This window comes from Mirounga leonina, unplaced genomic scaffold (genome assembly GCF_011800145.1).
Source record: "Mirounga leonina isolate KUSES-001 unplaced genomic scaffold, KU_Mleo_1.0 Mir_153, whole genome shotgun sequence".
Taxonomy (NCBI): Eukaryota; Metazoa; Chordata; class Mammalia; order Carnivora; family Phocidae; genus Mirounga; species Mirounga leonina.
This window is the reverse complement of record NW_023270387.1, coordinates 418,897-441,453: the sequence shown is the minus strand read 5'-3', so window position 1 is coordinate 441,453 and position 22,557 is coordinate 418,897. Positions and strand designations below refer to the sequence as shown.

At 38.7% G+C, this 22,557-nt stretch overlaps 1 protein-coding gene across 1 annotated transcript in view; it reads right to left on the bottom strand.

The window, feature by feature from the left end:
- The window catches only part of LOC118013138 (centrosomal protein of 126 kDa-like), a 73,689-nt gene that overhangs the window by 47,752 nt on the left and 3,380 nt on the right, over positions 1 to 22,557 (bottom strand). The window contains exon 2 of the mRNA XM_035008778.1: positions 5,396 to 5,541. The gene's annotated coding sequence lies outside the window, so the exon portion shown is untranslated. The remainder of the gene's footprint in view (positions 1 to 5,395; positions 5,542 to 22,557) is intronic.

Below are 22,557 nucleotides of genomic sequence, written 5' to 3'. Positions count from 1 at the left end.
AACATTTCCAAATGTCCAAAGCCAGAGGGCACACAGTTTTGCCTCTGGAATGTGGCTGTGAGCGCCTCGGTAAACCTTTCATACAAGGTGTAGTTAGAGCATGTACAAGGACAGAATGCTGGGACTTTACTCAGCTTACTGAACAAGCTGTGTGAATGGTCTGTGTCTAGTTATGCAAGGTTATGGTCTGAGACTTGCTTTTATTAACCACCACCTGTTATCTATCAAAGAGGGCCTAGACACTAACTTTAACACTAACTCAGCTCAACAAAAATGTTAAATTGAAGAGATAGATGTACCCATATGTTCATCCCAGCATTATTTACAACAGCCAAGAAATGGAAGCAACCTATGTCCACTGACAGATGAATGGATAAAGAAGACGTGGTATATATACATGATGGGATATTACTCAGCCATAAAAAAGAATGAAATCCATGGGGCGCCTGGGTGGCTCAGTCGGTTATGCATCTGCCTTCCACTCAGCTCATGATCCCAGGGTCCTGGGAATGAGTCCCACATCGGGTTCCTTGCTCCACGGGAAGCCTGCTTCTCCCTCTCCCTCTGCTGCTCCCCCTGCTTGTGCTAGTGCTCACTCTCTCTGTCAAATAAATAAATAAATCTTCAAAAAAAAAAAAAAAAGAATGAAATCTTGCCATTTGAGACAAGGTGACGGACTTAGAGAGCATTATGCTAAGTGAAATAAATCAGCTGACAAATACCATATGATGTCACTTATATGTGGACTCTAAAAAACAAAACAAATGAACACACAAAACAAAACAGACTCAGAGAGAGAGGAAACAAACTGTTACCAGAAGGGGCAAAGATTGAGGGGCCCGTGAAGTGTGAAGCGGGTGGGGGGATTAAGAGGTACAGACTTCCAGGGGCGCCTGGGTGGCTCAGTCGGTTGAGCGACTGCCTTCAGCTCAGGTCATGATCCTGGAGTCCCGGGATCGAGTCCCGGGATCGAGTTCCGCATCGGGCTCCCTGCTCAGTGGGGAGTCTGCTTCTTCCTCTGACCCTACCCCCTCTTCTGCACTCTCTCTCTCTCAAATAAATAAAATCTTAAAAAAAAAAAAGAGGTACAGACTTCCGGGCATAAAATAAGTACATCATGGGGATGGGATGTACAGCACAGGGAGTAGAGTCAGTAACGCTGTCCTCACGTTGTGTGGGGACAGATGGAACTACACTTACTGTGAAGATCATGTTGTAACATACAAAAATGCCGCATCACAAAGATGTACACCCGAACTAACAGGATATCATGTGTCAGTTACACCTCAATGAAAAGAAAAATGCCTGAGATGGGGTTACCACCGCTCATTACTGCTTTGTGCTGCTGGTGTCCAAGGACCTCCCAGTGCCTCCCTCTCATTCTCCACTGACCGCGGAAGCCTGTGCTCCTGCAGAACGGCCTCAGTTACTCCGGGACCTCCGAGCCTTCCAGTTCTACTCCAGCCGTCTTCTGACCTCACTGAGACCCCCAACCTGCTGCCCTTCTTTGTAGGAAGGGGGAGAGCCAACTATTATGCTTACCTGGTGAGCCTTCAGTTAACCTTCAGGATTTGGGAATAAACTAAGCTAACAGACAATTAAATAGATAGCTGCTTTTCATAGCTTTGTTCTTACTCTTCATTCACAGCATTGAATTTTCTTTTCTTTTTTAAGATTTTATTTATTTGTCAGAGAGAGAGAGAGCATGAGGAGGGGGAGCGGTAGAGCGAGAGGGAGAAGCAGGCCTCCCGCCAAGCAGGGAGCCCGACGTGGGACTTGATCCCAGGACCCCAGGATCGTGACCTGAGCCGAAGGCAGATGCCCAACCGACTGAGCCACCCAGGTGTCCAGCATTGAATTTTCTTAAAATAGTAATTTGATATTTTGTATGGATATTATGTTCATATTCAGAAGTTAAAAAATATACATGATACACATTTGGAAGTCTTGTTCTCCGGGGTCATTTGTATATTCTTTCACTGTTTCTGTATGCAAATATAAGTATACATTCTAATTTCCCCCTTTTCTTACCAGAAGGCAGAATATTATATACTGTGATCTGGACCTTCTTTTTATGATTAACAATATATCCTAAAAATCAGGGATAGACACAAATTTTATGAGAGCAAAGGGCTTATACAACTTGGGAGACTTTGTTAAGAAAAAATAATGCAAAATTACTAATATAAAACTAGGTGTAGAGGCCATGACAATGAGGGCTCATGAAACTCAAGCCTCAGTAGCTTCACAGTAAATCTACTTCTGCTGGAGAACTTCCCACATCAGTCCACAAAGAGTTTCTCCATTATTTTTCTAATAGCTGTATAATATTCCATTGCATGAATGTGTCATTTGTTTTTGCTAAAACTCCTCTTTGTATCCAGACCTTTTGGTAGTCAGCACCCTCTTTGGAGCAAATAATTCCCATGAGTGGTAACTACTTTTCTCAGGCATTTAACATAACTGACCACATCCTCTTTCTTAAAACTACCTTCTCTTTTGCCTTCTCATATATTATTTGCTTTTGTTTCCCATTGTGCATTCTTGGGAACTACTTCTCAAAATCCTCTTCAAAATCCTCTTTTAGTTTTTTCTTGCTCTACCTACAGTAAATACTAGTGTGCATTAAGATTCTATTTTAGGCCCTACCTTCAATCTGTGGTCTATACCCTGGTTTAGCTTATCTTTCCCATGGCTTCATTTATCAACTATATACCATTCATTAGTGACTCTTAAATATACATCTCTATTCCATACCTTTTTCTTAAATTTTGGACCCATATTTCTTTTCTTTTCTCTTCTTTCTTACCCATATTTCTTTTCTTTTCTCTTCTTTCTTTCCTTTTCTTTTCTTTTCTTTCTTCCTTTCTTTTTAAAGATTTCACTTATTTATTTGACAGAGAAAGAGACAGCACAAGTAGGCAGAGTGGCAGGCAGAGGGAGAGGGAGAAGCAGGCTCCCCACTGATCGGGGAACCCAAACGCAGGGCCCGATCCCAGGACCCTGGGATCATGACCTGAGCTGAAGGCAGATGCCCAACTGAGCCACCCAGGTGCCCCACAGACCCATATTTCTAGTTGCTGATTTGATTTCCCCATTTGGATGAGCCATAGGAGGCTCAAAATCAGTGCATTTAAAACTTAATGCTCGTTCACACCTCTAATCTGATTCTCCTTCTTTATCCATAACCTTGATGAATATTATCATCATCTATCAAAATAATTAATTCATTTAAAAAGTAGAAAAATGTGTGAGGCTCTCTGCTAACTCCTAGGGGCACTGCTCTCCACCTAGACTTTCTTTCCTTCCCCACTCTCCATCAATTAGTAACTGAAATCTATTGCTTACAGCTCCTGAATATATTACCACTTTTCTCCATATGAGTACAGCTTAACCCCTCTTGCCACAAATATTGAAATAACCTCATACTAGTCTAACTACTTTAGTATGTCTTTACTTCAGTCCACTTCCATGTTGTAACTGTAATTGTCATTCTAACAAACAAATCTAATTGTAGTAGAGACCCTCAAATTTCCCACCTAGTATTCATTTTCCCTTTCTTCCTTGGCAACAGACCCCATATCAATAGTTAGGGGTAGCAACACAGCCTTATTAAAGATTTTTCTTTTTTCAGTCTCCTTTGCACATGGAGCGGCCAATTACACATAAGTAGACAGATGGATACTTCTAGGAAAATAATTTAAAAGGATCTCAGAGGTACAACCTTTTGTCCTTTACAATTTTTCCTTCTTTCTGCCTACAGCATTGGCATGATGGCTGGAGCTCCAGCAGCTACAATGTGACCATGAGGATGGAGATATAAATCAAAAACTAAGGATAGTTGAGCTGAGACACAGAAGGCATTTGAGTTCCCAGTGACACTGCATAGTCATCAAACCAGCTGTGACTGCCTACCTCAGGACTTCGTATTATACAAGAGAAAAACAAACCCATGTCGTATTTAAGCTATTGTTATTTTTAGGGGTGTTACTAGCTGACTCATATTTTCTTAATGTTATTATCTTGCCTTTTAATTATATTAGGATCTCTTACTGACACAATAATAGCTTGCTTTTCAATTAAAAAACTTCAAGTGGATTGCATTTTGGATACAGACAAAATTCCTAGCATGATATGCCAAGCTCTTTGAGCATTGGTTCTAGCTTATTTTCTAGTCTCACATTCATTCATCTTCACCTTCCCCCCATCCTATGCTTCAGGATGCTCTTTAATACATAACTTATTTGTAAAAGTTTTTCCTTCTGTTGGGGATTTTTTTTTTTCTCTTTGCTTGGCAAAATGCTCATTCTTCATGATTCAAATTAAGTCATTTTTTTCCAGGGATGATGTCCTTGATGTCCCTGTATAGGTTTAGTGTTCTTCCTTTTGTGCTCACACAGTACTTTACACATTCTGTTACCACAGCGATTCTCAGTATATTTATTGACATTGTTTACATTACTCTCACCTCCAAAATAAGCTGTGAGATCTTTAATGGTAGAGTATGATTACATTTCTCTATATCTCAGCCCAGGGCTAAGTACAGTATAGTACAACATATGTTTGCTGAACATAAAGGTTCTGTCTGTCCTTTTCTTCCTTCCTTCCTTCCTCTCTTCCCTTCCCTTTTCTTTCCTTTCCTTCCTTTTTTAGAGAGAGCACGTGTATGTGAGTGGGGATGTAGGTAAGGGGCAGAGGGAGAGGGAGAGAGAGAGTCTTAAGTAGGCTCCATGCCCAGTGCTCAGAGCCTGACATAGGGCTCAATCTCATGACCCTTAGATCATGACCTGAACTGAAATCAAGAGTCGGACGCTTAACCAACTGAGCCACTCAGGTGCCCCTGTCTTTTTCTTTCTGAAGCTTTGACATCTTATAGTTAATTCTGTGTTGCTATTTAAGGTATAAAAAAATGTAGATATGGTACCAAAGAATCAACCATAATTGTATTTAAATTCTTAATTGATTCCAGGCCTCAGATTGTTAGATTATATCACTTTGTACACTTTCTTTTTATTTTGTCACTCTCTTAAATAAGAATTTGAACCAAAATGTGAATAAAATGCCAGAATGAATGTGATGCTAATTTACTGAACCTAAATGTTAAATTTTCTTTCTACTACATAGTTTTAAAAAGACAAAACATTGTAAGCCAGTATGAAGTAGAATCAAACTTGTGAACTTTCAAAATTTACTAACAGAGCCAAAAAAATAGTCTCCAAATTAAACCTAAATCAAATTATAATTTTTTATTTGGTTAAAGTCTTATTGCTCAAAAGGTATACTTTTTAGTTTGAATTTACACTTTCTTTCTTAATTTATCATTTTGTTGTCTACGCAAGTTGAATATGATATAATTTTCACTTTTGTCCTCATATTGTCCTAGAAGTTCAGATACCTGCTCTCCTCCTTTGTGAAAGAGGAATATGAGCACGCTGGAATTTTTCAGTGACTTCCACAAACTTCTCTTTTCTTTGTTGAAGTATTTGTTCTCTGATTTGTTGTTCTCTTTCTTCTTGTTCTTTTCGTTTTTCTTCAAAAGCTCTATATGTGAAACACAAAGTAGATAACTGAATGAGGGAATAAGTCTTAAAAACCAAAAACTAATGATGTACTGTATGGTGACTAACATAACATAATAAAATAAAATTAAAAAAAATCTGAATGCAGAAAATAGTTTCAAACTCATGATTTGTTATATAATGATGTTTTCATATTTCTAAAGTCTACTTACTTAGAAACAGCAAATTTTAAATAAAAAAAAAGGCGCTTAGCTAAGAATTTTATCTTTATATGTGGCAATTCCAGAACCTTATCCAGGCCATTTGCAAATAAGGGAAGGCTCTTATTTCTAATTTCTGGCAGGCCTGCATGCATGTAAGCACCTCCCAAAGCCTGCTGCGGAAGAATTCTTTACTAAAAAGCTACACTATTTTCTGGAATGAAAAAAATTAATTCATTGGTGAAAGAAGCAGCTTCACAAATTATAGGGCAGTCAAGATAATACTATAGATTTTTCTTCTTTTTTAATTTTTTATTTTTTTTAAAGATTTTATTTATTTGACACAGAGAGAGAGAGAGAGAGAGAGAGAGATATCACAAGCAGGGGCAGGGGGCAGAGGGAGAGGGAGAAGCAGGCTCCCGGCCAAGCAGGGAGACTGATGCGGGGCTCAATCCTAGGACCCTGGGATAATGACCTGAGCCGAAGGTAGACCCTTAACCAACTGAGCCACCTAGGTGCCCCTTTCTTCTTCTTTTAGACTAAAAGTTTAAAATTGACTACATATTACGTCGGAACTATGCTAGAAATCCATACAATTTACATAAAAATCTTGATTTCCACCTTCTCTTGAAAATCTGCAAGATTTGTCAACCCTGAACTCCTATCCACACATGACTACAAACATCTGCCCATAACCTTTATCAGTCCCTATTTTTCTTAACTTTCCTATTTCATTTATTTCTGGTTGCCTGGGCACTCAAGTTCATGTTCTCTAGTTTCAACTGTTTCAAAAAATTAACTTTGTTTGTGGAAAACGTGTGTGTGTGTTTTAATAATTATTTTCTGGACAATGAGAAAAATGAAGAAGGAAGCTGGCAACTCACTAGTTAAGAAACCGCCAAGTGGTTCTGCTCTTTGGAATGTATGGGATTGAGAGGTGGTAGATAAGAACTCTTTGAGATTTTTAGTGTCATGGGTTACTATTAACCATCCTTCCAAAGACCTTCACTGGTTGGAGCATTATTCTCACCTAAATAACTCAGATTTAGGGAACTACAATTCTGGGAAGTAGGGTTACAGATCTTCAAACAGTCCTACCCCTGTGGTAGGTAGGAGATAGTGCTGAGTGCCACAGGTAGGCATGCCCAAATAATCTCCTTCAAGAGTCCCCTCAAGGCAAGACAAGGAAGGCTGCTTTCAGCACTTGATTCAACATAATACTGGAAGTCCTGGCCAGAGCAATTAGGCAAGAAAAGTAAATAAAAGGCATCCAAAATGGAGACAAAAAAGGTAAAATTATCTCTGTTCACAGATGACATACTATATGCATAAAACTTTAAAGGTTCCACAAAAACACTCTTAGGACTGGTAAATAAATTTAGCAAAGTTGCAGGATACAAAATCAATACATAAGAATCAGTTGTGTTTCTACATACTAACAATTAAGAATCTAGATAGGAAATATTAAGAAAGTAATCCCATTTACAATAGCATCAAAAGGAATAAAATACTTGGGCATAAATTTAACCAAGTAGGTGAAAGACTTGGACACCAAAAATATAAAACACTGCTGAATTTTTTTTAAAAACACACATACATGGAAAGACATCCTATGTTCATGGATTAGTAGACTTAATTAAAAAATCCATCTTAAAATTCATATAAAATCTCAAGGGACCCCCCAAATAGCCACAACATTCTTGAAAAAGAACAAAGGTGGAGATCTCATACTTCCTGGTTTAAAAACTTACTTCAAATTTATGGTAATCAAGGTAGTTTAGTACGAGCATAAAGACAGACATGTCAGTGGAATAGATTAGAAAGCCTAGAAATAAACCCGTGTACGGCCAAATGATTTTCCACAAGGGTGCCAAAACCACTTAATGAGGAAGGAACAGTCTTTTTCAACAAATGATGTTGGGAAAACTGGATATCCATATACAAAAGAATGAAGATGGACCCTTATCTTACAGCACATGCAAAAATTAACTCGAAATAGATCAAAGACCTACTAAAACTATGAAACTCTTAGAGAAAAACATAGGGAGAAAGCTTCTTTGGATTTGTCAATGATTTCTTGGATATGATGTCAAAAGCATAGTCAACAAAAGAAAAAATAAATCGGACTACATCAAAATTAAAAAGTTTTATGCATCAAAGAACACTATCAAAAGTGAAAAGGCAACTGAGAGAACAGAAAAACATATTTGCAAATCATATATCTGATAAGCAATTGATTCAGGAATATATAAAAAAATTCTCATATTTGGACAATAACAAAAATAATCGGCTTCAACAACAGGCAAAGGACTTGAACACATATTTCTCCAAAGAAGATATACAAATACCAACAAGAACATGAAAAGATGCTCAACTTCACTAATCATTTGCAAAATGCAAATCAAAACTTCAGTAAGATACCACTTTATACCCATTAGGATGGCCATTATAAAAACAAAACAGAAAACAGAAAATTACAAGTACTTATGAGGATGTGAAGAAACTGGAATCCTTATACATTGGTGGGAATGCAAAATAGGCAGTTTTTGTAAAAAGGGTATGGTGATTCCTCAAAAAATTACTTAGAATTACCATATGATCTGGAAATTCCACTTCTGGGAATATACCCCAAAGACGTGAAAGCAGAGGCTCAAACAAATGTTTGTATACTTATGTTCATAACAACATCGTTCACAATAGCCGAAAGGTGGAAATAACTTAAGTGTCCCTTGACAGATGAATAAACAAAATGTGGCATACACATACAATAGGATTAAAGAGGAAGGAAATTCTGACATATGCTACAACATGGATGAACCCTAAATACATTCTGCTAAGTATAATAGCCAATCGCAAAAGGACAAATATTGTCTTTTTCCACAATCATATTACCTAGATTAGTCAAATTCAAAGACAGAAAGTACTAAGGTGGCTGCAGGGCTGGGTGAAAAAGGGTATGGGGAGTTGAGTGTTTAATGGGTATAGAATTTCAGTGGGGAAGATGATGGGGTGACAGTTGTACAACAATGTGAATGTCCTTAGTACCACTTAAGTGGTATACTTAAAAATGGTGAATTTATGTATGTTTTATCACAGTAAAAAATAAGAATCCCCCCAGGTCTTTCATACTGAGTATGTTTCCTCAACCTTATATAATGTACAATGCAAGTGTAGCTTTAAGTTCCTTTATCCAACCAGATTGAACCCCTGAGCCCTTCCACAGTGAGACACAATTTATCAGCACTGTCTGCTAGAAATAAAATGTAAGCTACAGGGGCATCTGGGTGGCTCAGTTGGTTAAGCATCTGCCTTTGGCTTAGGTCATGATCTCAGGTCCTTGCTTAGTGGGGAGCCTGCTTCTCCCTCTTCCTCTGCTGCTCCCCCTGCTTGTGCTCGCGCGCCCTCTCTCGCTCTCTCTCGCTCTCTCTGTCAAATAAATAAATAAAATCTTAAAAAAAAAAAACAAACCCGTAAGCTACATATGTAATTTATTTATTTATTTATTTTTTAAGATTTTATTTATTTATTTGAGAGAGAGAATGAGATAGAGAGAGCATGAGAGGGGGGAGGGTCAGAGGGAGAAGCAGGCTCCCCGCTGAGCAGGGAGCCCGATGCGGGACTCCATCCAGGGACTCCGGGATCATGACCTGAGCCGAAGGCAGTCGCTTAACCAACTGAGCCACCCAGGCGCCCTACATATGTAATTTAAAATGTTCTAGTAGCCACCTTAAAAAAAACCGCCAGTAGAAATTAATTTCAATATTTTATTTACCTTATATAAAAAATATTTCAAAATGTATCAACATAAAATTATTAGAATTTTTTATATCCTCTTTGTACTAAGTGTATTTTCATATCTCGGTTTGGATTAGTCACACTTTAAGTGCTCAGTAGACACATGAGGCTAGTGGCTATGTTAATAGACTAGAATCTCTGCTGGTAGGCAGTGTGGTTTTGTGAAGAAGGAAAGGCTTTTAGAGAAAGGCAAAGACTTGAAGACGAGGAAACCAGGTTAAAAACTAAGAAGGCCTTTAAAGGGATTCATGTAACTTTGTAAATAGTTTTCCCTTCGATTATAAGAAAACATATAGTTGTCAATCTTATGAAATTTTTCTGTTTTTATTTATTTTTTTAGATTATTTATTTATTTATTTGACAGAGAGAGAGAGAGAGAGTGCGCGCGCAAGCACAAGCAGGGGGAGCAGCTGCAGAGGCAGAGGGAGAAGCAGGCTTCTCTCTGAGTGGGGACCCTGATGCAGGGCTTGATCACAGGATCCTGGGATCATGACCTGAGCCGAAGGCAGACGCTCAATGACCAAGCCACCCAGGTGCCCCGAAATTTTTTTCTTTTAAAATAGAGTTTACTTTAATGACTCTAATCCAGTAGTTTTCAATCTGGGACATTTCCCTTTCACCAGGAGTGCTTGGGAACTTCTGGAGGAGTTCTGACTGTCACAATAATTAGCGTGGGCTATCAGGTTTCAGTTCCCCAGGACCAGGGATGCTAAGTGTTATATAATGCATGGGACATATCTACCCAAGAAAGAATTATTCTACTCCAAAAACTAAAGGTTCATCCACTCAACTCTTTCAATAAAGTGTGATATCCCCCTACAGCCTTGTGTGGGGGGGATCCTGGAGAACGGTGGACCTGCCAGACATTGATACTTCTGCCACACAGGCAGACTATCAAGGGGACTACTCCAAAAATTCTGGGCAATAACTAGCAGCAAGCCCCAACAACACTGGGGATGGCTAGGGTCAGCAGATGCGGAGAAATAACACCAGGTGAACAATTAGGGTGGGAGGTAAGACAAAAACCTACTTTCCTACTCCTGGCCTTGATTTCCACTAGATTAGAGGAAGGTAACCTTTGAGGGAGGAGGAAGGCAGAGGTTTAAGTTCCACATGAATCTTAAGACACCTAAATTGGACATAACTATCAAGAGAGAATTGGGAGTTGAGACAAGAAAAATAAAATATATGGCAGACCATTCATTTGTTTTAATGCAGCCTTTGAAAGGAGATAAAACTAAATGGAGGCATTAGCTGAGTGTTCTACTTCCAGGGAGGCAGAGGGGGCGGCTAAGGTGCGCTGGGCAGAAGCTGATTGAGTCACTCAGCAAGTTCTAAATTCATATGCTCTCACTTGAGGTTAAGATGGCAGTGTCGAGGGCACTCAAACGCGAGCGTGCTACTACGGTAGCTCATCTCCAAAGACAGTCGCCAACGAACCAGGATCATTCGGTACTCTCTGCTTTAATCAGCCTGGTCCTGTGACTCTCTGCTAGTCGAGAGAACTTCATAGAAGTGATGCTAGATTCGAAACTTTGCAGCTTCTAACTTGGTCTGTGGCATGCTTGCTCTGGGAAAAGCTGGATCCATGTAGGACATTTGGCGACCTTGAGATCACTACGCTCAGTCCACGCTCGCTAAAGGGAGAGGGAGCAGGGGAGAGAAGCCTGGCTATCCTCCAGCTGTGCTAGTCACCCAAGCCCACGCCCCAAAACATGTGACCAGAAGCCACCCTGGATGTGCAGCTCAGCAGCCCCTTCAGATAACACCGCTCACAGCAGGAAGCTCAGTGCGGCAGGGTGCATTATTAAAGGTTCCACACCTTTAATACACGTCCAAGTGAGCCACGGAACACGCAGACTGTGATAAATGGTTGTTTGAAGCCACTGCAGTTTAGGGTGGTTTGTTATCAGCAGTAAATGACCAGAATGATAACTTTCAACCATTTTCCCCCATTAACCTTTATTGAGTGGGGATGGGGGCAAATCTTTAGCAATAAAAATTATTTACTTTATTTATGTTAATCATAAAGGATGTATTAATCCACTTACTATATATGCTTCTCTAAGAAAATTTAGGGGGCATAGAGGAAGTTAGTATTTTGATAAGTACTCTCAGTAAACAGCATGAGGTCATGAATTCAGTTTCGGAGTATCAGGGAACTCAGTTACCAACGTAGACGGCTGTCATCTTTACGTCTCACTGTTGAGAGTGCAGCAAGGAATTGTACAAAACTACACTTATTACATCTTTTTTTTTTAACAGAGATGTCTGTTTCAGGTTTTTTTTATTTTTGTATTTTTCTTCTAAAGTACCATTTCACTGGTAATAAGAACAATTCACATTTATCTAGTTAGATAAGGAGGAAATCTTAGCTGGTATGTATTACTGATTTATTTTAGTGATGCCTCCCAGTGATCCTTATAGGTCCCCCTCCCCCTGGGGAAAATGCTTTTTTTGAGTGCTGATACGGAGCTAACTCTAGACAAAATTATGTACCTGTGAGTTGGCTTGAGAAATCCAGGGCTGATTAAATGCTTAAGGGAATTTGTTAAATAATGGTTATGTAAGCCTTCCTCTATCTCAAGTATGTGAAGTTGTTCAGTTAGATGTCTTATCTGAGTCATCAAATTAAGACATTGAACATTTATGTGGAGTATCAGACACACAAAAAAAGAAGCAAAATTTATTCATTGTTTAGAATCTCAAAACAGGCAAAATGAATGAATAACCATCCCATAGGTATTGTAAAGATAAGAGATCCTGAAAAGATTCCAGTGAGGAAGGAATAACAATAAAAGATTTGTTACACATTCTCCATTACTACTTTTATATGAGAGATAAAATGATATTGATGTTCACAATGGTTTTATATTATAAAATGTAAAACAGTAAATGTGTGAGGACTTGTTACAGTTTGAGCACTTAAAAGACAAAAACATAGTGAGAAGAGAAATGAAAATTATTAAAAAAAGAACCAAATGGAAATTTTGCAATTAAAATTATAAAATCTGAAATAAAAATTTTACTAGTAGGTAAACAACAGATTGGGGATAACAGAAGAGAATCAGTAAACTTGAGGACAGATTCACAGAAATTATCTAACCTGAAAACAGAACAAAAAAGATAGAGAAGAGAATACATAACAGCTTTAGTGACCTATGGGTCACTAAATGGTAAGTGGTCATTATTATGCGTAAGTGTACTATATATGTGTAACTGGAGTCCCAAAAATAAAAGAAAAAGAAAGAGAATGAGGTATAAAACATTTGAAGACTATGGCCTAAAATTTCCCAAATTTGGTGAAAAAATATTAAATTGCAGATGAGAGAAGCTCAGTGAACTACTAGATAATTATTAACAACACAGACCTAGGCAGATTTTAGTCAAACTGCTGAAAACAAAAGATAAAAATATTTTCAAAGTAGTCATAGAAAAGACACATTATATATGGAGAACAACACTCCCAGGGAGAAGCGTGGAGGTCAGCAGACAGTAGAATGGCATTTCGATGGTGCTAAAGAAAATGGCTGTTAACTCAGAATTCTATATTCAGGGCAACTATCTTTCAAAAACAAAAGCTAAATAAAATTAGATAGGCAAAAACTGAGAGGGTTTATGGACAGAATCCTGCCCTGCAAGAAGTGCCAAAGGAAGTTCTTCAGGCTAAAGGGAGCTGACCCCAGATGGAAACGTGGACCTACAGACAGCAGCCAACAACACTAGAAACAATAAATATGTGGGTGAATGAAAAAGAATATGTTCTTCTCTTTGTCTTACTGGTAAAAAGACAACTGAGGGTTTAATGCAGAAATTACAACACTGTATTGTGAACTTTATAACATGCAGATATAAAGAAATTCATTAGCACAAAGGATGCCAGCATGGGGGTGGGGCAGACAGAATTATAAAGTTGAAGGATCCTTATATTTATGTGAAATGGTCCAAATATAACTCTAAATAGTTAAGAACGAATACTGTAATCCCTATAGGAGCCACTAAAGAAAAGTAAAATTGAATTTTTTTGTGTGTGTGACTAACTCAAAGGGACGCAGGAAAGGAGGAAAAAACAAGAGGAAAAATAGAGAATGGATAGAAAACAAATAGCTAAATGATAGACCTACATCAAACTGTTTTAGGAATTACTAGATGTCAATGGACTACACACTCCATTTACAAGGCAGAGTCTTGTTTTTGGGAGACAATTCTCTATAAATATTTCATATTTGTGCACAGCCCAGGTCCTCTGAATGAAGGCATTCACAGCCAGGTTAGAGGTGTTTGTATAAAGAGACACTGCAGGATAGTTAAGCTTAGAGAGTGCTCCCATCCTGGAGGCTGGGGAGTAAAGATAAAGATCTCCCTTTCCCTGCCCCAGAGAGCTCTTGGATCCCAGAGTAAAGGTAAGGTTTCTTTCTCTCTGGAGAAGAGGATGGGCAGCAGCCATATGGAAGATCAGAGTTTCCACAGTTTGTGGTTCCTAGACTGTAATGAACTAGTTCCTACTCTGTGCAGGAACCATCTGGCCCTCACTGCATTGCCCTCTGGGGACTGGAGTTTAGAAAGTGACACAAGATATGGCTTTGGCTGCTGCCTTTCCCACGACAATGTACAGTCTTTGTCTTTGAATGAGGGGGTTTGCTTTCTTTCCGCCTGCCACACATAGATGAAGTTGTGGTAATCATTAGCTTGCATGTAGGTCAAAATCTCAGATCCTTTACACTTCTGCACAGTTTCTGATTTAGCACTTGCTAGACTGAATATAAAGTAAGACCCAGGAAGACCTCCATAAATACAGATAGGCTGAAAGCAAAAGGATGGAACAGTAGAAGACATTTGACTATACTAATACCAAAGTAGGCTTTAAGACAAGGAGTGTTACCAGAGAGGAAAGCAACATTTCATCATGATAGAAAGGTCAATTCATCAGGAAGACGTAAAAATCATAAGTATGTATACACCTAGTAAGAGACATTCAAAATACATGAAGCAAACACAGAACTAAAGGGAGAAACTGATGAATCCATGATTATAGTTGCATACTGTAACATCTCTCTCAGTAATCGATAAACAATCAGATAAAAAATATCAATAATACAGAAGATTTAATATCAGTAATACAGAACAAAGCTATCAACTACCTTGAACTTATTGATATTTATAGAACTATTTATACCCAACAATTGCAATACACATTCTTTTTTGAAGTACAACATAAGAAATCTTATATTGGGCCATAAAACAAATGTCAATGAATTTCATAAGACTTAACTCTTCCAGAAGATGTTCTCTGATCAAAACAGATTTAAATCAGAAATCAATTACAGTATCTAGAAAAGCTCAATAACTGGAAATTTAAAAAAACCCATTTTTCTAAATAAGCTACAGCTCAAAAAAAAGAAATCAAAAGGGAAGTAGCAAAGGATTTTAAACTATATGAAAATGAAAATGCAGCATACCAAATTTATTAAGTGCAGTTTTTCAGAGGGAAATTTAGAACCTTAAATGTCTATAGTGGAAAAGGAGAAGTTTAAAATCAATGATTTTAGGGGCACCTGGGTGGCTCAGTCGTTAAGCGTCTGCCTTCGGCTCAGGTCATGATCCCAGGGTCCTGGGATCGAGCCCCGCATCGGGCTCCCTGCTCCATGGGAAGCCTGCTTCTCCCTCTCCCGCTCCCGCTCCCCCTGCTTGTGTTCCTTCTCTCGCTGTGTCTTTCTCTGTTAAATAAATAAAATCTTTAAAATCAATGATTTTAGTTCTCACCTTAAGAAGCTGGAAGATGTGCAAATTTATTCTAAAATAAGAAGAAAGGAACTAATAAAAATAAAAGAAGAAACTAATGAAACTGAACTAAAAAACAGAGACCACACAGACTAAAGTTGTGCATGAAAATTTTAGTAAAATTGATAAACTCCTACCAAGAATGATGAATGAAAAAAAAAAGAATAATGAAGAAAAAAAAGCAAACAAAAATGATCACTATCATAATGAAAGACAGGTTATCACTACAAATACCATAGGCATTAAAAGAATAATATTAACAACTTTATGCTAATAAGTTCAACAACTTAGATAAAATGGACCAATTTCTTGAAAGAATCAACTTACCAAAATTGACAAAGAAAAATAAAATGTGAAAAACTCTGTATTTATTAATAAAATTAATTTATAATTAGCAAGCTTCCTACAAAGAAAACTCTAGGTTCAGATAATTTATTATTCTCTTTTGTCAAACATTTAAAGGAGAAATAACAATCATACAACCTTTTTCCAAACATAGAAGTGGAGGAAACACTTCCCCAACTTATTTTATAAGGCCTGTATAACCCTGATTTCCAAACCTGAAAAAGATATTACAAGGAATTTATAGACCAACATCTCTCAAACATTACACAAAAATTCTTCACAAAATATTAGCAAATAAAACCCATCAGTTTATTAAAAAAAACCCATATCATTACCAAGTGGGAGCTACCCCTGGAAGGCAAGGGTGACTTGACATTTCAAAATTAATCAGTGAAATTAACCACATTGACCAAATAAGGGAGAACAGGTATACGATAATATTCAATGCATGTTCATGATAAGAACTCTTAGCCAACAAGGAATGAAAGGAAACTTCCTCAATCCGATAAAGGCATCTACCCAAATTCGTAGCTAGCAGGAGAGTTAACAGTAAAATAGTTAATACTTCCCTCTGAAGGGACAGAAGGCAAAAAACCTCACTCATATTGCTTCTATTCCTCATTACACTGGAGCTCCTAGGAAGTTCAATAAGGCCAACATAAAAATAAAAGGCGTATCAACTGGAAAGATAGATGTTAAATTCCCTTTATTTGCAGATGATGTGATTATACAAATGGAATATGCTAAGGAATTTAGAACTAACAAGTGGATTTAACAAGTTCTCAGAATACAAGGTCAATATAGAAAAATCAATTGTATTTCTATATATAACAATGGAAAATGAAATTTAAATAAATCCATTTACAACAGCATGTTGTAATGAAATGCCTAAGTTACATAACAAAAGACATGTAAGAACTTTCCAATAAAACCCAGAAAATACAGCTAAGAGAAATTACACACACATACAAAGAGGACAGAGGAAAGGAGAAATATACTATGTTCATGGATTTCATGTATTACAAGGCTCAATATTGTTATGATATCAATTCTCCCTAAATTGATCGTATGTTCATCACAATCCTGCTCAAAACCAGGCAGGTATATTTGTATGGAAAAGCAAAAATACCTAGAACAGGCAAACCAATCTTGAATTAAAACAAAACTGGAGAGTATGCACTACCTTATTTCACTATAAAACAGTGGTTCTCAACTGGGGGCAATTTTGCCCCTTTCCTTCTCAGTAAACATTTGGCAATGTCTGGAAACATTTTTAATTGACACCACTGGTAGAGACCAGGATGCTGCTAAACATAATATACACGTAGCTCCCATAACACAGGATGATCTTACCCGAAATGTCAACAGGGCTGTTGGCAATTTCTGACACAGTGCCACAATAGTCCAGGCAGTGTAGTGTTGGTATAAGGATAAACAGACCAGGCGCCTGGGTGGCTCAGTCGGTTAAGCGACTGCCTTCGGCTCAGGTCATGATCCTGGAGTCCCGGGATCGAGTCCCGCATCGGGCTACCTGCTCGGCGGGGAGTCTGCTTCTCCCTCTCCCGCTCCCCCCTCTTGTGCTCTCTCTCTCTCTCACTCTTTCTCTCAAATAAATAAATAAAATCTTAAAAAAAAAAAAAGAATAAACAGACCAATGGGACGCAGAAATAAACTCTCGCATATGCTGATTTTTGAAAAAGGTGGCAAAGTCTCTAAATGTAGAAAGGAATGTCTTTTCAACAAATGCTGCTGGAACAACTAAATCAACTAAAAAAAAATGAAACTCAACCTTACATAATACCACATACAAATAATTGAGATAGATGATAAACTTAAACCTAAAAGCTAAAAGTATAAACTTTCCAGAAGAAAACAAGAAAACACTTCATAATCTTGGGGTAGGCAAAATGTCTTAGGGAGTACAGAAAAAGCACTAACTACAGAACAAAAAATTGACAAACTATACTTCATCAAAACTTAAAACTGCTTTTTGAAAGATCATTAAGAAAATAAAAAGGCCACAGATTGGAAGAAAATACTTGCAATATATACCTCTGACAAAGGAACTATATCCAGAATATATTAAAAAAAAGTCTTACAACTCGAAAAGAAGACAAATAATCCAATTAAAAATGGACAAAATAGGGGCACCTGGGTGGCTCAGTCGTTAAGCGTCTGCCTTCGGCTCAGGTCATGGTCCCAGGGTCCTGGGATCGAGCCCCACATCGGGCTCCCTGCTCTGAGGGAAGCCTGCTTCTCCCTCTCCCACTCCCCCTGCTTGTGTTCCCTCTCTCGCTGTGTCTCTCTCTGTCAAATAAATAAAATCTTAAAAAAATGGACAAAATATTTGAATAGAGATATCACAAAAATCACATAAAAATCACTAATAAGGGAAGTGCAAATTAAAACCATTCATACCTATTATATGGCTAAAATTAAAAAGACTGAGTGGGAAAGTTATGAAGCAACTGGGAACTCATGCACGTGTATATTGCTGGTGGGTAAAATGGTCAGTCCTTTCAGAAAGCTTTTTGAGTTTCATATATGGAAAACATACATGTGCCCTACGACCTAGCAATTCTACCTTTAGAAATAGAAATTCGAACAGTGGTTGCTGAGGGGTGGAGAGTGCCTACAAGGGATTTGAAGGTATATGCAAGGGAAAGATAATGACAAACCATGGAATTAAGAATCTCAGTTTGAATAGAAGGGAGAATATGAGAGAGAGGAATGAAGAAGAAAGGATGATAAGAGAAATGGACTGGGATGGGGTCTTAGAATTGCTAAACTCAGGTTACTAGAGGAAGTGGCATGGAGAGACAGGAGGTACAGATCAGAAATTGAGATTCCTGAAATTGAAATTTTGGAGGTGGAGGAATAATTGGTAGTAGCTGAGGTGAGATGCCACTGAATGGGTGAAGTTCAAGATAACGATGGGTCACTATGATGGATGGATGATCTATGAAGACACTGAAATTACAAAGAATGGTCACTGGAATAGTGGTAGGGCGGCAAGAAGAGCCAGGTGCTAAAACTTTCAAGCAATGACACAGAGGATCTATAGATCACTGTAATAATGAGAGGTAGTGGTAAACAGTATAGTTAAATAGCATATGTTTTAAAAGAGCCTGGGGACCAGGGCACCCTCTGCCCACTCTGGCCCATACCCACTTTAGCTCTGGCTATCCCACCAAGGTAGCCACAGCATAGATTGCCCTGGGACCCCCAGCCCATGCCAGCCATAGCTCCAGTCAGCCAGCCAAAGTCACTAGGCATGCACAATCTACACAAGGGACAATGATACACAAGACCATTCCTTCAGGTTTAGGAAAATTAGATGTTCCACCTAATTCATAGAAACAAACACAAAAAGTCAAGCAAAATGAAGACAAAGGAATATGCTTCAAATAACAAGACAAAACCTCAGAAAAAGAACTAAATAAAATGGAGATAACAAATCTACCTGGTAAAGTGTTCAAAGTAATGGTCTTCAAGATGCTCACACTGGAGAGAAGAGTGAACTCAGTGAAAACTTTAACAAACAGAAAATATAAAAAAGAACCAATCAAGAATCAAAGCATACAATAACTGAAATGAAAAAATATTCTAGAAGGAATCAACAGTAGATTAGAGGATGCAGAAGAATGGATCAGCAATCTGGAAGACAAGGTAATGGAAAACAAAACACCCAAGCTGAATAGCAAAAAGAAAAGAAAAAGAAAAGATAGGTAAAGGGTCTCTTTAAAAACATCAAGCAAACAAATATTTGCATCATAGGGATCTGAGAAGGAGAAGAGAGAGAGAAAGGGGTAGAAAGCTTATCTGAAGAAATAACAGCTGAAAATTCCCCTAACCTGGGGAAGCAAACAGACATCCAGGTCCAGGAAGCACAGAGTTCCAAACAGGATGAACCCATAGAGATCTATACCATGATGCATGATAATTAAAATGCCAAAGATTAAAGACCAAGAGAGAATTTTAAAAGCAGCAAAAAAGAAGAAACTAATTATGTGCAAGGGGAACCCCATAAGGCTGTCAGCTGATTTTTTTCAACAGAAGCTTTGCAGGCCAGAAGAGAGTGACATGATATGTTCAAAGTGCTAAAAGGAACAACCCTGGGACTAAGAATACTCTACTTGGCAAGGTTATCATTCAGAATTGAAGGAGAGATAGAGAGTTTCCCAGACAAACAAAAATTAAAGGAGTTCATCACCACTAACCTGGCCTTACAAGAAATGTGAAAGGGACTTCTTTTATTGGAAAAGAAGATTCCATAATTAGAAGAAAATTATAAAAAGAAAAAATATGAATAAAAGGAAACACACAGTAAAGGTTAATAGAGCAATCACTTGTAAAGCTAGTATGACAGTTAAAAGACAAAGGTAGTAAAATCAATTATATCTAAAAAATTAAGAGGACTCGCAAAATAAAAAGGATGTAAAATCTGACATTTACATAAAACATGGAGAAGGAAGTAAAAATGAAGTTCTTTTACAATGTGTTTGAACTTAAGTGCATCAACTTAATATAGACTGCTATATGCTTAGGATGTTATATATGAATCTCACAGTAACCACAAGCCAAAAACCTATAATAGACACAAAAAATAAAGAGAAAGAAAGCCAAGCACAATACTAAAGAAGGTCATCAATCACAAGGAAAGAAAGCAAAAGAAGGACAGAGAACTATAAAGACAACCAGAAAACAATGAACAAAATAGCAATAAGTACATATCTATCAATAATGAAATGTCAATGGTCTAAATGCTCCAATCAAAAGATATAGGTGGGTCTCCAAGGGAGAAAGAGGATTGAGGAGTGAGGGTTCACTGCCTCCTCTTTGTGCTGTGGGGCCAGTTCTTTCACAGGGGAAGATTTTGTCACGTGAGGAGATCCATCTCCCCTGCCCACCAGTGTCAAGAGCACATGATCAGTGCTGAGCTGCGGGTGTAGCTCAAAGGACTAGAAACCCGGAGTTCTTGGGGAGGACAGACAGATCTCACCATCTCCAGCTGAGGACACATTTCCATTCAGACCAGGCATATTTCAAGGGCTCCGAAGCAGGCCTTGGCCAGCGGGGCTGCAGCAGCCTGGGGTGTGCCGTGTAAGATACAGCGAAAGGACAGTTCTCGCCAACCTGCGGCCATCCAGGACAGGCCTCGTAGTAAAAGTCGCGGTGGGAGCCTGGGAAGCTGGTGGAGTAGGAGCATCTCCTAAGCTCACCTCATCCCACAGATACACCTTGGTAACCGTCACCGCAGTCAGTCAACTAACCTAGAAACCCACCCCAAGACTGGCAGAACAGACTCTTCACAGTTAATGGTAGAGAGGAGGCCACAACAAAAAGGGTAGGAGGGGTGGAGACGTGGTCAGTAGCCAAACTCCCAGGGAGATTAACCACAAATGGAAGGGACACCACAAGCATGAAGAAAGGAGAGAAAAAGATCCCCCCTGCCAGGCACCCCGGACACGGGGGCCCTGTGCTGGAAAGACAAATCCCTGTAACATTTGGCCCTGGAAACCAGCTGGGGCTTAGCTTCTTGAGATTTTACAATCAGTGGGGCTTAACTGCAGGTACTTTAAAACCAGTGAGCTCAGGTCTGGGAGAGCCAGGGGGCACTCGAGAACTGAGTCTCTGCCCTCAAAGAGACAGCCTAACAGCCAACCCCACTGAGATACAGCATAGAAGCAGGTGTTTGAAAAGCGCCTGGGGTAGACATGAAGGGGATTCATTTACTAATTCCAGAAGTTTGCTGGAGGGGAGGGAATCTTTAGGAGACTTCTCCAAGAACAAAAGAGCTGGCAGAAAACTGAACAGCTACATGCAAAAGAATGAAACTGGATCACTTTCTTACACCATACACAAAAATAAACTCAAAATGGTTTAAAGACCTAAATGTCAGACTTGAAACCATAAAACTCCTAAAAGAAAACACAGGCAGTAATCTCTTGGACATCCACCGCAGGAACATTTTTCAAGGTATGTCTCCTCAGGCAAGAGAAACAAAAGCAAAAATAAACTATTGGGACTACATCTTTTGTAAAAATCTTCGGCACAGCGAAGGAAACCATTGACAGAATGAAAAGGCTATGTACTGAATGGGAGAAGATATTTGCAAAATGATGTATCTGACAAGGGCTGAATGTCCAAAATAAAGAACTTACACCACTCAACACCAAAAAAACAAACGATTCATTAAAAATGGTTAGAGGACCTGAACAGACATTTTCCCCAAGAGGAAACACAGATGGCCCACAGGCACACGGGAAGATGCTCAACATCACTCATCATCAAGGAAATGAAAATCAAAACTACAATGAGATATTACCTCACACCTCTAAGAATGGCTAGAATCAACAACACAAGAAATAACAGATGTTGGCGAGGATGCGGAGAAAGGGGAACCCTCCTACACTGTTAGTGGGAAAGCAAGCTGGTGCAGCCACTCTGGAAAACAGTGTGGAGGTCCTCAAAAAGTTAAAAAAAGAATATCCTATGATCCAACAATTTCACTACTGGGTACATACCTAAAGAAAACAAACACTTGGGGCACCTGGGTGGCTGAGTTGGTGAAGCGTCTGCCTTCGGCTCAGGGCACGATCCCAGAGTCCTGGGATCGAGTTCCGCATCGGGCTCCCTGCTCAGCGGGGAAGTCTCCTTCTCCATCTCCCTCTGCCCCTGCTCCTGTCTCTCTCTCCCTCTCTTGCTCTCTAACAAATAAATAAAATCCTTAAAAAAGAAAGTAAAACATTAATTCAAAAAGATATATGCATCCCTATGTTTATTGCAGCATTATTTACAATAGCCAGGATATGGAAGCAACCTCAGTGTCTATCAATAGAGGAATGGATAAAGATGTGTTTGTTCTGCCTATCTATCTATCTATCTATCTATCTATCTATCTATCTATCTATCTA